This window comes from Sus scrofa, chromosome X, assembly GCF_054392235.1.
Source record: "Sus scrofa isolate SSC_HxYL_T2T_F1_AM1 chromosome X, Sscrofa_HxYL_maternal_Yorkshire_Landrace_v2.0, whole genome shotgun sequence".
NCBI lineage: Eukaryota > Metazoa > Chordata > Mammalia > Artiodactyla > Suidae > Sus > Sus scrofa.
This window is the reverse complement of record NC_139401.1, coordinates 111,714,500-111,728,454: the sequence shown is the minus strand read 5'-3', so window position 1 is coordinate 111,728,454 and position 13,955 is coordinate 111,714,500. Positions and strand designations below refer to the sequence as shown.

General features: G+C 40.5%; 1 protein-coding gene across 14 annotated transcripts in view; it reads right to left on the bottom strand.

The window, feature by feature from the left end:
- The window catches only part of STAG2 (STAG2 cohesin complex component), a 140,124-nt gene extending 129,974 nt beyond the window's left edge, over positions 1-10,150 (bottom strand). For 4 of the 14 annotated variants that reach the window (XM_013986402.3, XM_013986404.3, XM_085007208.1 and 1 more), the window contains exon 1: positions 7,845-7,995. The gene's annotated coding sequence lies outside the window, so the exon portion shown is untranslated. Of the gene's footprint in view, positions 1-7,595; positions 7,645-7,844; positions 7,996-8,267; positions 8,389-8,836; positions 9,175-10,084 lie in introns of those variants that run through there. The other 10 variants (XM_013986403.3, XM_021080228.2, XM_005673884.4 and 7 more) reach the window with 6 other exon arrangements.
- Positions 10,151-13,955: the final 3,805 nt, after the last annotated feature.

Genomic DNA, 13,955 nt, shown 5'->3' with positions numbered 1-13,955 from the left:
TTTAAAAGTGAACTTACTAGCTAAGGGGAAAAAAAGCACACAAATTCCTCAATGAAGTACTAAAATAGACAACTATGAAAACAAAACTCAAAGTCCTCTTAAGATCAGCTCTATCACTCACTCCCACTAAAAGAAAAAAAGGGGGGAAAATTTTTAGTTTACAAAATAGTAAAATCTGCCATTTGCTGAAATCACTTGGGGGGCAGGGGTCACGAACATAAACAGGCTGGGAGTACAAAGCACCTACAAAGTCACCAAAAATAAAAAAGAACTATTAACTTTACAAAATGACTTTACTAAATTATGTTTCATAATCAGTTTATTTTCCACTGAGTCACTCACTAAGTACACCTTTTCCTTTCTTTTGTAATACTACTTCTTAGTCACAAAACTGTATCTCTTTCAGTTTTCTTCTCAGAAGAAATTTTCCATCAAAGTGCCCCCCATGAAATATCATACAATTCGCATTCCCTCCTAAGAAACCATAAAGGGAGTCTGAATATTGTAAGGAAAACAAACACAGATGTAAACAGTCAAATTAGTTATCTTGCAGTTTTCTGTTTTTATTTAGGGGGACCTCAAAAAAGTTGTTTTTCAACATTAAGACACATAATCACTCAAGTCTTAACTGTCTTGAAGAAATACTTGAAAAAAGACAACTGGCAATTCTACTGGGTTTTTAAAAACACTGTATCTTGTCTTTTACTACTGACCCCATACCAATAAAAACCCCTCCAAAAGAGTAACAATAAACAAACTCAAAGAATATGGCAGTTTAAATTATTTTAAATCCCTCTCATGCCCAAAGAAATCTCTATGGGGTTTTGAATCCCTTCCTACCATTTACTAATTGGACAAGTTATTTGGCCTCCCTATGCCTTGGTTTCCTCTTCTGAAAAAGGAGGAGGGGGTGTTAATTAGGGTCATCATATATCCCAGTTTCTCTGGGACAGTCCTAGTTTATACTATTATCCTAGCATGCTATCCAATTTGTGCCCCCTTTCACTCTCAAAAGTTTCCTGGTTTGAACAATAAAATTATATGGTCATCCTACCTCAGAGAGTTATGAAGACTAAATGAGCAAATACACATAAAACATTTATAAAAGTGTCTGGCACCTAGTAAGGCTAGTGTTAGTTACTGTTAATTTTAGTCACTGTCAAAGCCTTCTTATAAAAGGTTTTGAATAATATAATGAACAGAGCTCCTACAATATTGCTTTTTACAAATGATATTATGCATTTAACTTCCCGCATACAATACTCAATTTTTTTTTTTTTTGGCTACATCTATAGCATATAGAGGTTCTTGGCCCAGGGATGGAACCCACACGACAACTGCCAAGCTGGTGCAGTGGCAAAACAAGATCCTTAACCCGCAGAGCCACAAGAGAACTCAATTTTTTAAAACAACAAAACAGCTCCAAATGCTTGAAATCAACACTAATTTATCCCAGAGATGGCAATATTATCAACTGCATTCACATTTCATCAAACATAAGTTTTAGAAGTTATATTAGGGTTACTGATAGGAAAGTAACCATAAAAAGGAAAAACCTTGTTTAGTGCCAAAGCAAGTCCCTTAATATTCCTGCAGCCTTTCTCAACTGGGTTCATGTTATTAACCACAGAACTCAGAAAAATGAGTGACAATTTCTTGAATTCTCCCCAAGAACTGTACATAGCTAGTATCTTTCTAGATGCCCAGGAGAGGAACTAATTTATTATATACAATGGATGCTTTGGGACATACTTCTGTGATAGGGTCTTGGTATTCTTGAACTACAAAGGGGAAAATATGGATGAAAAGACTCAATATTGAACAAAGAGTCTGGGTACAAGACTGTATCACCTGGTAAAAATATTTCCTACAGAATGAAGCTTAAAGAAATCGCATAAAATATATAAATTTGACTCATGGCTGTGAAAAGCATTAATATTTTGTTTTACCTCATCTCCAGTAATTTATCTCAGGCCAAATATACAATATCTGGCATTCCTTCAGATAAGAAAAGTTCTAGTTATAGTTTATGAAAAGCAGGAGCAGGAAGAAGAGGAAAAGCAAACAAGGCTGAGACCAAGATTCTGATCACTGATGAACCAAATAATCCAGGGCAGCAATATTAACTATTACTGATAAAAAAAATAAGAAAATTTAATAAAGTGAAAAAATGAACAAGAATAGAAAGTAGAAACAGAGAAAATATTAACACTCGGAAGGAAAGAAAATATTTTCAGGGTACCATTAAATAACAAAAGAAAATCCCCCTACAGAACCAATGAGAGCAGAGAATTATAAAAGTCACCCACAATTTTTATTTCAAATCACTGGATCAACATGCTGAATGATTGGGGAACTATTCTCAGACACATTTAGCCTCCATTCTATATAGAGCTTAAATGATGAAAGAAGAAAATATCAGTGAAACCATTCTACCATAGTATGAACCCCCCAAAAATCAAGAATATAATTGAACATATTATCCCACAAACTTTTATATAATGAGCATACTCAAACAAAACCAAAGCTCAGATTCATTTCAACTATTTCAACTCTTAGTATAAAACACAATTTAGATCAGGCAGCAACTTATTTAACCCCGTGTAAAAAAAACCTGTATTTACCCTGTACTATACATGAAAAAAAGTCTTTACTCTGTAACAATGAAATGAGACATGCTTTCTGAGGATAAATATCCCAAGACCTAAACGAATTAAGAGAAACTACTGAACTTAACAAAAAAGTACAAAAGTTTTGAGGTCAGACTAATTTGGGTGTGAATTCAGGCTGTTCATTACTATCTTGTGAGAAGTCATTTATTCTCTAAGAGCCTCAATTTCCCCATCTGTAAAATGACACCCACCTATCTTGCAAGGTAGCTGAGAAGATTAAGCAACACACAAGTTAAAACATACAGTACAGGTATTGGCATTTAAAAGGCACTCAAATGGCAAATTAAGAGTTACTTAGAATATCTCAGGATTCAACAAGTCATAAGGTCAAATCCCATTACAACAAATGTTATCCATGCAAAAATGTAAACAGGACTTAGTTTTTCCCCCTCTAACAATGTTCCACAGAATTTGAAAAATATATTTTTATAAAGGAACTTTATCTTTGGTTTGTACATTAGATTATTCGGAGCTTATAGAAATCTCCCTAGTTTGTCTCACTGAGCCTAATCCTGCATTTTCCAATTAAAACAGACCATTGACACTACTCACCCTCCCCTTGTTTGAGGGGAGGGATGAGGCTTAAAATATTTTCAATAATCTCTTGACTAGACCTTGTTAAGACTTGTTTTCTTCTAGTTAGTACCAAGGATAGAACTACAGCAAGCATAGTTAAAAATACAGTTCAGGTAGCAGATTACCACAGCTGCTAAAGAGATTTTTTTAAAAAAATGCACATATACAAAAATTAAGACTCCACCAAGATATATCATTTACACTGACAAAATATAAAGTTTGGTTAAATTAAATACAAAGCAGGCAACTCAGGAGATTGAAAAAAAGAATCAGGCTGACAATTTTGTTTTCTCACCTATCTTTGCCAAAGAAAACATGCAATAACCACTGCTCATGATAGCCCAGAATACAGAGAATTATTATACAGGGACAGTACTGAACCACAAATTAAATTAAAAGTCCGAAATGTGTATCAAATGTAGAAATTAAATGTAAGGAAAATGTACATAACTTTTAAATGAATCTGTATCTTTAAAGTTTCCTCTTTACTCTCGAATAATTAATCATGTTTCGTTATATACTGACACCCATAGATAATTGGAACTATCCCTTGCCCTTGCTATGCTCCCCAACTCTCAAAATAGGTATATAATGCTCCACTACACAGTAGACTGTTGTGTTCAAGACTTTGAATAATCTAATAGTGATTTCAAAGCACTAACACAAGACCAGTTTTTTAATACGTGAGACAAAAAAGTAACATTAAAGATAAAAACCCTATCCCACTGAAATGTCGTAATAGATCATTGTATCCATCTAATGTAAATTTTAAGCTCAAAAGTTAACTTGCAACCATAAAAAAACTGGTTTTCTACTATAAAGAATCCAAAGCAAAAAGAATATGCTGTTCACTGTTTACTCCCTTTCCACACATGACTGTGGGCTGTATCAGTTAAACATGTAGAATATTAAGCACTACTAAACTGTCCAAGACATATTTTCACATCTAACTCTATACTCCCAAAGGATAATTTGGGCCTGAGCCTGTCCTCCACCCCACCCCATCCCACCCATTTTAATTCATAGGTTCTCAGGTGACCACCGATGTCATCAAGGTTGGAAAAAAAAAAAGCAATGAAAAAATGATGTATAATTTAATTTTATTAAAATATTGAGTGCTTGGTCTTTAAAAAAATCCCAACTAAATAGACTTTAAAGTTACCAAACTCATAATTTGTTGGTTTAGTAGTTTAGCTCTTGCCTTACCACGATAAAATAAATCTATAAGTCACAATTCTCATCATCTTTTAAGATTATTTGCATATAAGAATTCAAAATATATGTCTTTTCTTAACATCTCTGTATAGTTAAAATATTGAATATGAAATATACAAACAGGTTAATACTAACAATTATGAATTGTCTGTTCCCAGCCTAGAGTGAAATTTTTGCCTCAGTAATGAATGATTAGGGAACACACTTGGCCAAATATAAAAATTAAATATCCATTATTTTAGGGTTTTGACACTGGTTCAAAAAAAAAATCACATAAGGTGAAAATACCTGACACAGAACACCACAAAATTGCATAAAATAAGGCACTTACCTTCAAATAATTTACAAATTCCTCGTAGGAGCAATTTACAAATATGCTAATTAAGGAGACTGAGGATTTTAATGGCAATGCATTTTTACTTAACTGTAAGATGGATAATGGTTAATGTTCTTAATACAACACATTAATATTCTACATATCAACTTTTAACTATTTATAGCACCAGATGGTTAAAAGTGGGGGGATTTAACTCATTTTATATGTAAACATTCATTTTTCATATCAGACAAAAAAAAAAAGCCTACCCCACCCACACTGCCAGTCTCTGATACCTTAGAGTGCTATAGTTATTTCACAGTGGGAAAGAATACTAATAAGTACATTTCTTTTCCAATCCTCTTCTCTACCCATTCATTAAATACCAAATACTGAAACTGAATTCGACTCCTACCTCGATCTTCTTACCAAGAATGCTCCCTAGGGCACCCGAATCCCTTCCACTGTCTCTTATTCCAACTGCCAAAGCCCCTCCTATTAATAGTAAATCCCTTTCACACTGACTCACTGGAACTCCAACTTAATGAAATAGACACCAAGCAAAATTCAAAATTTGCGGAGTGGAATTTTCCTATTTTCAAAGAGAAACTAAAAGTGGAGCACAATCAGGCAAAGTTACAAACATTTAAGTCCAACCAATTTATAAGCACTTACTGTGCTTATAAATACTGATTCATTTTAAGTATTTTTTGAGTTTGTAAATCAGACATTGTGTGATTATTTAGAAGACCAAATCGCCCATGCAAGTAATATGTAAATATAAACTTAATAAGTCATTACACTAAAATTGCAAAACAATTTGAAATCTCCTTCAAAATTTCTTCTGTTTAATTACAGAAAAACGTTGGAGTACACACGAAAAGTACACAGAATAATAGTACAATGAGCTCTCCTGTCCTCATCACCCAGCAACTCAAGGCCACTTTTGTTTCATCTCTACCTCCCACCTCTCCCCCAATTATCTTCAGAAAAGAATTAAGAGGAAGACACTGTGCTCAGTTAAGTACGAGAAAAATCCAAAGATAACGAGAGTATCAAGGACTAGCAAAAAGTCAAAATCTAACAACTCCTTGTTCGGTGGTAATTTTTTTTAAGAATTCTTTTTAAAAAGGGAAAGATTCCATCTTTAGGAATTCTAATTAAGTCCATAAGGTCCAAAGGACATATTTAAAAATACATCCAAAAGGGTAAATAGGAATATGCAATGAAAATGAGCTTAAACACCTGCAATTAGCTTCCATTCACATAGTACCTTGACTCAAAAAGAGAAAAAAAAAAGACTATTTAACTTAATGTGTCACAAAATCACAATTCAACCACTTGAAAAACCTCTGAACACTTATGCCCTAACTGGTCCTTCTGATTCCTAATTATAGATTGATATCAACATGGAAAGAAAACCAGGCATTTTAACTTAAGCGGTTTAAAAATGTTCAAAATTAACCCCACCGTTCACTGGAAATACATGAAAGAAAGTCTAAACTACCTGAATTGTATGTCATTAAACAGAAATGCATTCACTTTCCGGGGCCGATTTTTTTTTTTTAATAAGTTCACATATACCCTTAAACACAACGCGCTAGGCTACAGATAGAATTAGGAGACCGCCTCCTGCTTTTGCTCCTAACCAATACGGAGAGAGAGAAGGTTGGCAAGAAAGTACTGCGAGGACAGTAACAAACACCAGCAGCTCCGGAGCAGGCCCTGCTAGAGCCAGGAATGACGCACTTCGGTAACCCGACTCTTTCTCCCCTCCACCCCCGCCCCCAGCAGCGGTGCTGACACCGCCAACAGCCCGGAGTAGAAAAAAAGACAACAGAAAAAAGGCAGAGGTTGGACCGCACCAGGTTTCATCAAGAAACCTCGATTATCCCTCTTTCGACACTAACCACTAGGACTAAACAGGAAAAGAAGCTTCGTGCTTAAGCAAGTCCCATCATGGTGGTTTAAGAGTCACTAAATTAAGCTGATAATGAGTCCAATCCACAGAGACAAATACAGGGTGTGGCTGCTGTGAAATACGGCGGTCCGTGGGAGAAAAGGGGTATGGAATTTACACTCCAGTGTGAGGGGAAGATGGGGCTTTACGGGGGGGGGGCCCCCGCGGGAGGTGTTGGGGGGGCAGCCCGCGCATTTTAAGGAACCATTTCAAACACGAGCTTTTGGTTTACTTAAATATACTCCTACAGATCAAAAGTTTCTAATACATATATCACGTAAATTGTAAATAACCACTTAACAAATACCATGACCCTCAATTTAAAAACTACATCCAAGAGAAGGGGGGGTTATAGGCAATAACATATAAAACATTTCTAGGCCACGGACGAGAAAGTCTCACAAGCCAGATAAACTACCAATGCAATATTAAAAATTAAAGCTGAACACTGCAGCACGAGAAAAAAAAATCACACGATAAAACCCATTACAGTTCAAGATTAAAAATAAAATGACATATACACCAAGAGGGAGCGGAAACTAAATGTCGAAAGTACAGCGGTTTATAAAAAAAACTAAAGGCAAAACAAGACATTCTCGCAACGGGGGAAAAATGGGGGGGGGCAGAAATCAACAATACATTTACGAATGTAGGCCAGAAGAAAATGGGAACGGGGCTCAAAGTTTTGCGGAACTACTTGATGCTGTTTCCCACACCTTCTCTCTCCCATGGCCCATTCGACCCTTTCCGTCCTGAAATCGCCGTCCACAGATCACCGGGTACATGAGAGAAGAAAAAAGAAAGTCAAGCCCAAGCAAGAATAAAAGTGTGGAGGGAAAAAGCAGAAGCTGCCTACCTGGGGCAAGGATCAGCTCACTTCGTGCCTTGAGAAAGACAGCGCGGGTGGGGGTGGAAACGAAAAGCAGCACTAAAACTAAAACAAAAGTGGCGCCAAAACCCCCCAACAAACAGCCTTCCACTCCCGCCCTTCCCCCCTCCTCCCATGCCAGGCAGGCAGGGCCCCCTTCGGGGCAAGGTCTGCACGCGGGGGCCAACAGTGCCGGCCCCAACCTATTTAGAAAATTGCTGCCCGAAGAAAACTGACCGAAGTCGGGCCTCGGAAGGGATGTAGAGATCGATGCCAATCGCTTTCCCCGGCAGTTCCCCCACCACGCGCTGGAGATGATGGGGCGGGGGAGAAGCAGAGGGGCCCGTCACATGAATGTTGTTCCCTCTCTAGGAAGGGAGGAAGAGAGGGAGGGAGAGGAGGGAGGGAGGAAAGGAAGGAGGGGAAGGGAGAAGGGAGGGGGCACGAGGGAGGGGTGTGATCAGAGTAGATTTTCCCTCGCCTCCCTCGGTCCGAGGCCCAAATATACACAAGCGAGCCTCCGCGCCTCCCCTCCCCCCTAGGTTCCCAGCACCACCATTTTGCTCTCTTCCTTCCCCTCGCCGCGATACCACGCTCTCCCCCACCCCGACCGCGGCCGCCCGGCTTTCCTCCCCCACTACGGCTCGCACCCCACCCCACCTCCAGTTCGGGCTCTCCCAGGCTTAAGAGCCTGCCGGAGAAAAGGCACCTAAACCTAACGCTAGACCGAGAAGCAGAGCCTCCATCTTGCGCTGCTCCGCGTTCTCCATTTTGGGCCACCCATGGGGGGGGGGGGTCTCCGTAGAGGCCCCGAGGGAGAGTGGGGCGAGGGAAAGAAGAGAAAACCTTCAGCGAGGGTAGTCGAAAAGAAGAGTCCTGCGATAGAAAGCCACTCTAGGAGTAGGAGGTAGGGAGGAAGGGGGGGCTGGAAGTTCCTTGGTAGTGTTGAGGGAGCTACTTGCGGGAACAGGGGAGAAAGAAGGGCCGGGGGTTACGCGGGGACGAGGAGCCTTCTCCCCGCCTTCACTTGGCCGCCCGCTCCCCAGCGGGCTCCACTGGGGGCAAAGGAAGAAGAGGGGAAATTAAACGGCAAGAGTGCCCAGTCTCTTTCCCTCCCAACTCCTCTCTCGCGCCCTATTTCAACGACACGCGCCTCACGGTGGGCCCCGCGCCCTCCGGGTGCCCCTCCAAACTTCTAGAAGCTTCGCCTCCGCCATTTTATAACTTACCTCCCCCCTCAGCGTACACAGAGGCAGCAACGAGACTGTTCGCCTCCCCCACTCCTCCTTCCTTCTTTCTCAGGCCGGGGGCTTCTTCACCCCTGGGCTGGTACAAGATATTTTTCCCTTCCTCTTCTTTACACCCTCGAATTCTACTCAGGGACGGAAGCTCCCGCGGTTCTAGAGCGGTGGGGGGTTTTGAAAGTGGCGGTCGGATCCGGCGGGTTTTTTTTTTTTTTTTTTCTCTCTCTCTCTCTCTCTTTTTTTTTTTTTTTTTTTTTTTTTTTTTTTTGGTGGCGCTTCGGGATTGTTTGGGGTGTTCGCTCTTCGGCGACTTGGAGGCGAATGGAACGCGCAGGCGCCATCTGTCGGCCGCGAACCGGCGCCCGGCTCCCGTTGGGAGGGAGCGTCATCTAGCGGCAGAGGGTCACCACTGCAACGCCTGGCCGCCAGCCCTCCCACCCAGCGTCCTCCTCCCAATGGCCAGCCAATCGGGGCCGACTGCCTCCCGGGTTCAGCGTCTCCGACACCGCCCCTCAACTAGGCGCCCGCAGGGGCGCGCCGCCGAGTGGGGTAAACAAGGTGCCGTGCCCGCGCCTGACTTACTCATGCGTTTAGCAGCGCTTCCGCCGCGCACCCGGTCGCGCCGCGCTTCCTCTTTCTTTATCAGGGGGTCGAGGGGAGGGCGGTAGGAATGTCCGCCGGAGCCTCGCGCCGTGGGAAATCGGAAGCTGGCCTCGCTGGGGACTCGTGCCCCGTGCCCCTCCGCCCCCCCGCGCAGCCCGAGGTGGCAGCCCGGTTGGGCATTATCCCTCGATGTCCCCTCTTGTGACACGCCCCAGCGAGGGGAGCCTCTGACCCTAGGTCCCAGACCGTCGTTTCACCGCGCCCTCTACCCCTTCCCTCCGAAAGAACTCAACTCGCGCAACTCTGGCACCTGATCCTAAGTGATTGGGGGGGTTCTTTTTGAGTTTTTGTTTTGCTTGCTTTTTGCTTCGGGTGTGGAAAGAAAGCGAACTGAGTCCCTCCCGGATAGACATGGCACTGGAAAAAAAATTTTTTTCTTTAGAAACACTAGTCCCGTTTCCCAGAAAATGTGCTCTCTCCCTCCAGGGTCTAGGAGACTAGGGAAACTGGGCTACTAGGCTAGGCCGGGCACTCGACCAATTTATTCCTCACTCTGGGGGCTGAGGGGGGAACGGGACGGAGCGAAGTGAAAAATCGAAATTTGGGAAGAGGGAGTCGAAGAGCACCTACCGGGTCTTTCCCGCCTCCTCCGTTTATCTGCGGTCTTCCTGGAAGTGTGGGCGGAGGCGGCCTCGCGACTTAGTTAAGAATTTTGGTTCCTTTTTATCCTGCCTCCTCACCCCTCCCCTTAGACGTTCGACAGGCGAAAGGGCACCTTAACGCTCCTTCGACTCCAGTTAACTCAAGTCTTTTTACTTATTTTTATTTTTTTGTTTGCTTCGAATCCATCGTCCGGCACCTTTGACCACCAAGAGATCTCTACGCGCTGGAGACATCAACTTGGGGAGGGCCAGTTACCCCCGATGCACCGCCTTTCCTAGGACAGGAAGAAGTGACCTATTGCAGTGTTTCCACTGCTGTTACACAGATTCATACAATAGTTCCCAGATTCATACAATTGTGTAGTTAGTAAGAGCTCTTCGTTAGTTTCTTTTTTTAAATTTTTAGTTAAGCTGTTCCTTTAATAATAGATTTCATTTAGAAGAAAAGGAATAAACGTATTTAATAACAAGACAGATTTTCCAAGTAAGAAAGAATGCAAGCCCCGTATAAATGGTGGAGAATTTACCCAATATCACTTCTAAAGCATTCCTAATGCAATATAATGGTTATTTTCAGTCCTTAAGCTATATTCCTTCCATGCCTGTCTTAGTTTCTCTCCTATCCTCTGTACTCACTAGTTTTGTTTCCTTTTTTTTCCTGCAACTTTTAAAAAAGTTAGTGTATTTAGTCAACTGAACAGTAAAAGTTAAACCGAAACATCTAAATACCAATAACAAGAAATAAAATCTGAAGACTTTTTTACTTATTGCTAACGCTTTGGGTTGTGGAATACTATTCAGAATAAATTTCCTTTTCTTTTATAGACCATCTTTGGTAGAATGTTATACAGTTTTTAATAGATTCAAGTTATAGAATGATGCAGCTAGAACATTAAATAAGGAGTAGTGGAAAATTTACAGTTATATAAGTTAATGCAAAATTCCACTTAAAGTAATAGAAAAATTGGGCTCTGTACCAAATCATTTTACATTAATTTAGTTCAGTTGTGCCAATTGATATTAAATGATTTCCTGTTTTAGTATTAGCTGAAAGTTACTGATTTTCTGCTCTAAACATTGCATGGTGCTAATAGTTTTTCATCTATTTTATAAATTTCTATTCTCAGCTGATTTCTATGTAGCATTTGAGACTTTAAACAATTTTATACTTTGAACGTAACTGAAAATTTCCTGTTTAGTAAACTTTTATTTTGTAAAAAACACCATAGAAGATTAATAACTATGTAACATCAGAAGTTTTATAGCAAATATATTACCAATGTTAGCTCTCTTTTTTCTAGAGTTCGCTCAAAAGTTATTAAGTCTTCAATATGTGCAGATCACAATGCTGTGCGCCCCAGTCCTGTCCCCAAGAGTGGAATTTATTTCATAAGGTACTGAAGATAAAGAATACACCCTTAGAATTTGAGGACAAAGTGAGAAAATACCATCAAATGAAATATGTAACATGTAAAATAAACTTTATTTGTAGAAATTCCAGCATTTTTAGCAACATGGATGGACCTAGAAATTATCACACTAAGTGAAGTCAGTCATACAATGAGACACCAACATCAAATGCTTTCACTGACATGTGGAATCTGAAAAAAGGACAGAATGAACTTCTTTGCAGAACAGATACTGATTCACAGACTTTGAAAAACTTAAGGTCTCCAAAGGAGACAGTTCGGGGGTGGGGGATGCGCTGGGGTTGTGGGATGGAAATCCTATAAAATTGGATTGTGATGATCATTGTACAACTATAAGTAATAAATTCATTGAGTAATAACAAAAATATGTAAATACATTTAATTATTTGTGGTACGTGCTTCATGAGATAATGCAGCAGAAGCTTTTGGTGCCTGATAAGAAATACTGAAAAAGCTGAATAGTTAGAATATTTGATATTGTGTAAGGGGTATCCATTTGATGCAAAAATATTTTGGTCAGAAATAAACACCCCAGGGAGTTCCCATCGTGGCTCAGTAGTCATCGAATCCGACTAGGAACCATGAGGTTGCAGGTTCGGTCCCTGGCCTTGCTCAGTGGGTTAAGGATCCGGCGTTGCCGTGAGCTGTGGTGTAGGTTGCAGACGTGGCTCGGATCCCACGTTGCTGTGGCTGTGGTGTAGGCCAGTGGCTACAGCTCCGATTGGACCCCTGGCCTGGGAACCTCCATATGCCACGGAAGCGGCCCCAGAAAAGGCAAAAAGACAAAAAAAATAAAAAAACAAAAAAACTCACCACAGTCTGAATAAAGCATACCACAGTTTTCTTTGCTCTGACTCCATGCAAATAAAGCAAGCTTCTGATTATAATTAGGTTTTCTAGATAGTCTCCTTCTCTACACAGCATACATATAAATTCTGTATTTTCTAACACCATTCTAAATGTGACCTAAAATCCGGAAGCCTAAAGATGAAGTTTGAGTCTACAGAAATTTAAAATTATATATACCAAAATACCATAAACAAAGTCAAAGATGAACTATAAGTTATGAGGAAATATTTCCTACATGAATGAAAAAAGCTAATTTCCTTAATACAGAAAGAACTCTCACAAATCAAGATAAAAATATTCTAGGTTGTTCCTGGTGGTCTAGTGGCTAAGATTCAGCACTTTCACCACTGCAGCCCAGATTCAGTCCCTGGTCAAGGAACTCAGATGCCACTCAAGCCACTGCATGGGTGGTGACAAAAAAAATTTTAAAAACCTCCAATAAAAAACTGGAAAAGGACATAAACGGCCAACTTAATGGATAAGAAATGCAGATGGCTAATAAATATATAAAACATATAAAACAGTGCTCAACTTCACCACTAAGACATGGAAATTAAATACCACTTCTGCCAGAGGTTTTTTGTTTGGTTGTTGTGGGGTTTGTTTCTGGTTTTGTTTTTAGGGCTGCACCTGCGACAAATGGAAGTTCCCAGGCTGGGGTCCAATTGGAGCTACAGCTGCCAGCCATGGCCACAGCCACAGCCACAGCCAAGCCAGATCCAAGCTGTGTCTGCGACCTACACCACAGCTCATGGCAACACAGGATGCTTAACCCACTAAGCAAGGTCAGAGGTTGAAACTGAATCCTCATGATTATTAGTCAGGTTTGTAACCTGCAGAGCTGCAATGGGAACTCCCAGATTGGCAGAGAGTTAATTTATTTATTTTCTTTTTTGACTGCCCCACAGCATATGGAGTTCCCAGGCCAGGGATCAGATCTGAGCCATAGTTGTAACCAAAGCCGCAGCTGTGGCAACTCAGGATCCCCAACCCACTGTGTGGGCTGAGGATCAAACCTGTGTCCCAGCGCTCCCAAGATGCCACCGATCCCCTTGTGCCACAGCAGGAACTCCACTGGCAGAGATTTCAAATTCTGATAATAATTTTGGTGAATAATTAAGAATTCTCATATACCATTGGTGGAGATGTAAATTGTTAAAAAAAAAACTTATGTAAAATGTAAAACTGGCCCAGCTTTTCCATTTCTAGGAATCTATTATACAGATAACCTCATACAATTTACACAAAGATATACATAGAAAGTCTATCATTATAGCTTTGTAATAAAGAGAAACTGACAACTATAGAAATGGCGCCCTTAGGGGACTGGTTAAGGAAATTATAATACATCCATACAGTGAGGTTCTATGCCCAACATTAAAGCAATTGGGTATATTTTTATCTATTGATACACAAATATGTCTAGGATAGGTCAAGTGGGGGAAAAAAATCAAGTTGCAAATAGCTGTATAGTGTGATCCCATTTGTGAATATGTTTATTTACAAACATATATATGTTATATACACCTAAAACATGCTTGAAGAATATACAGGAAACCT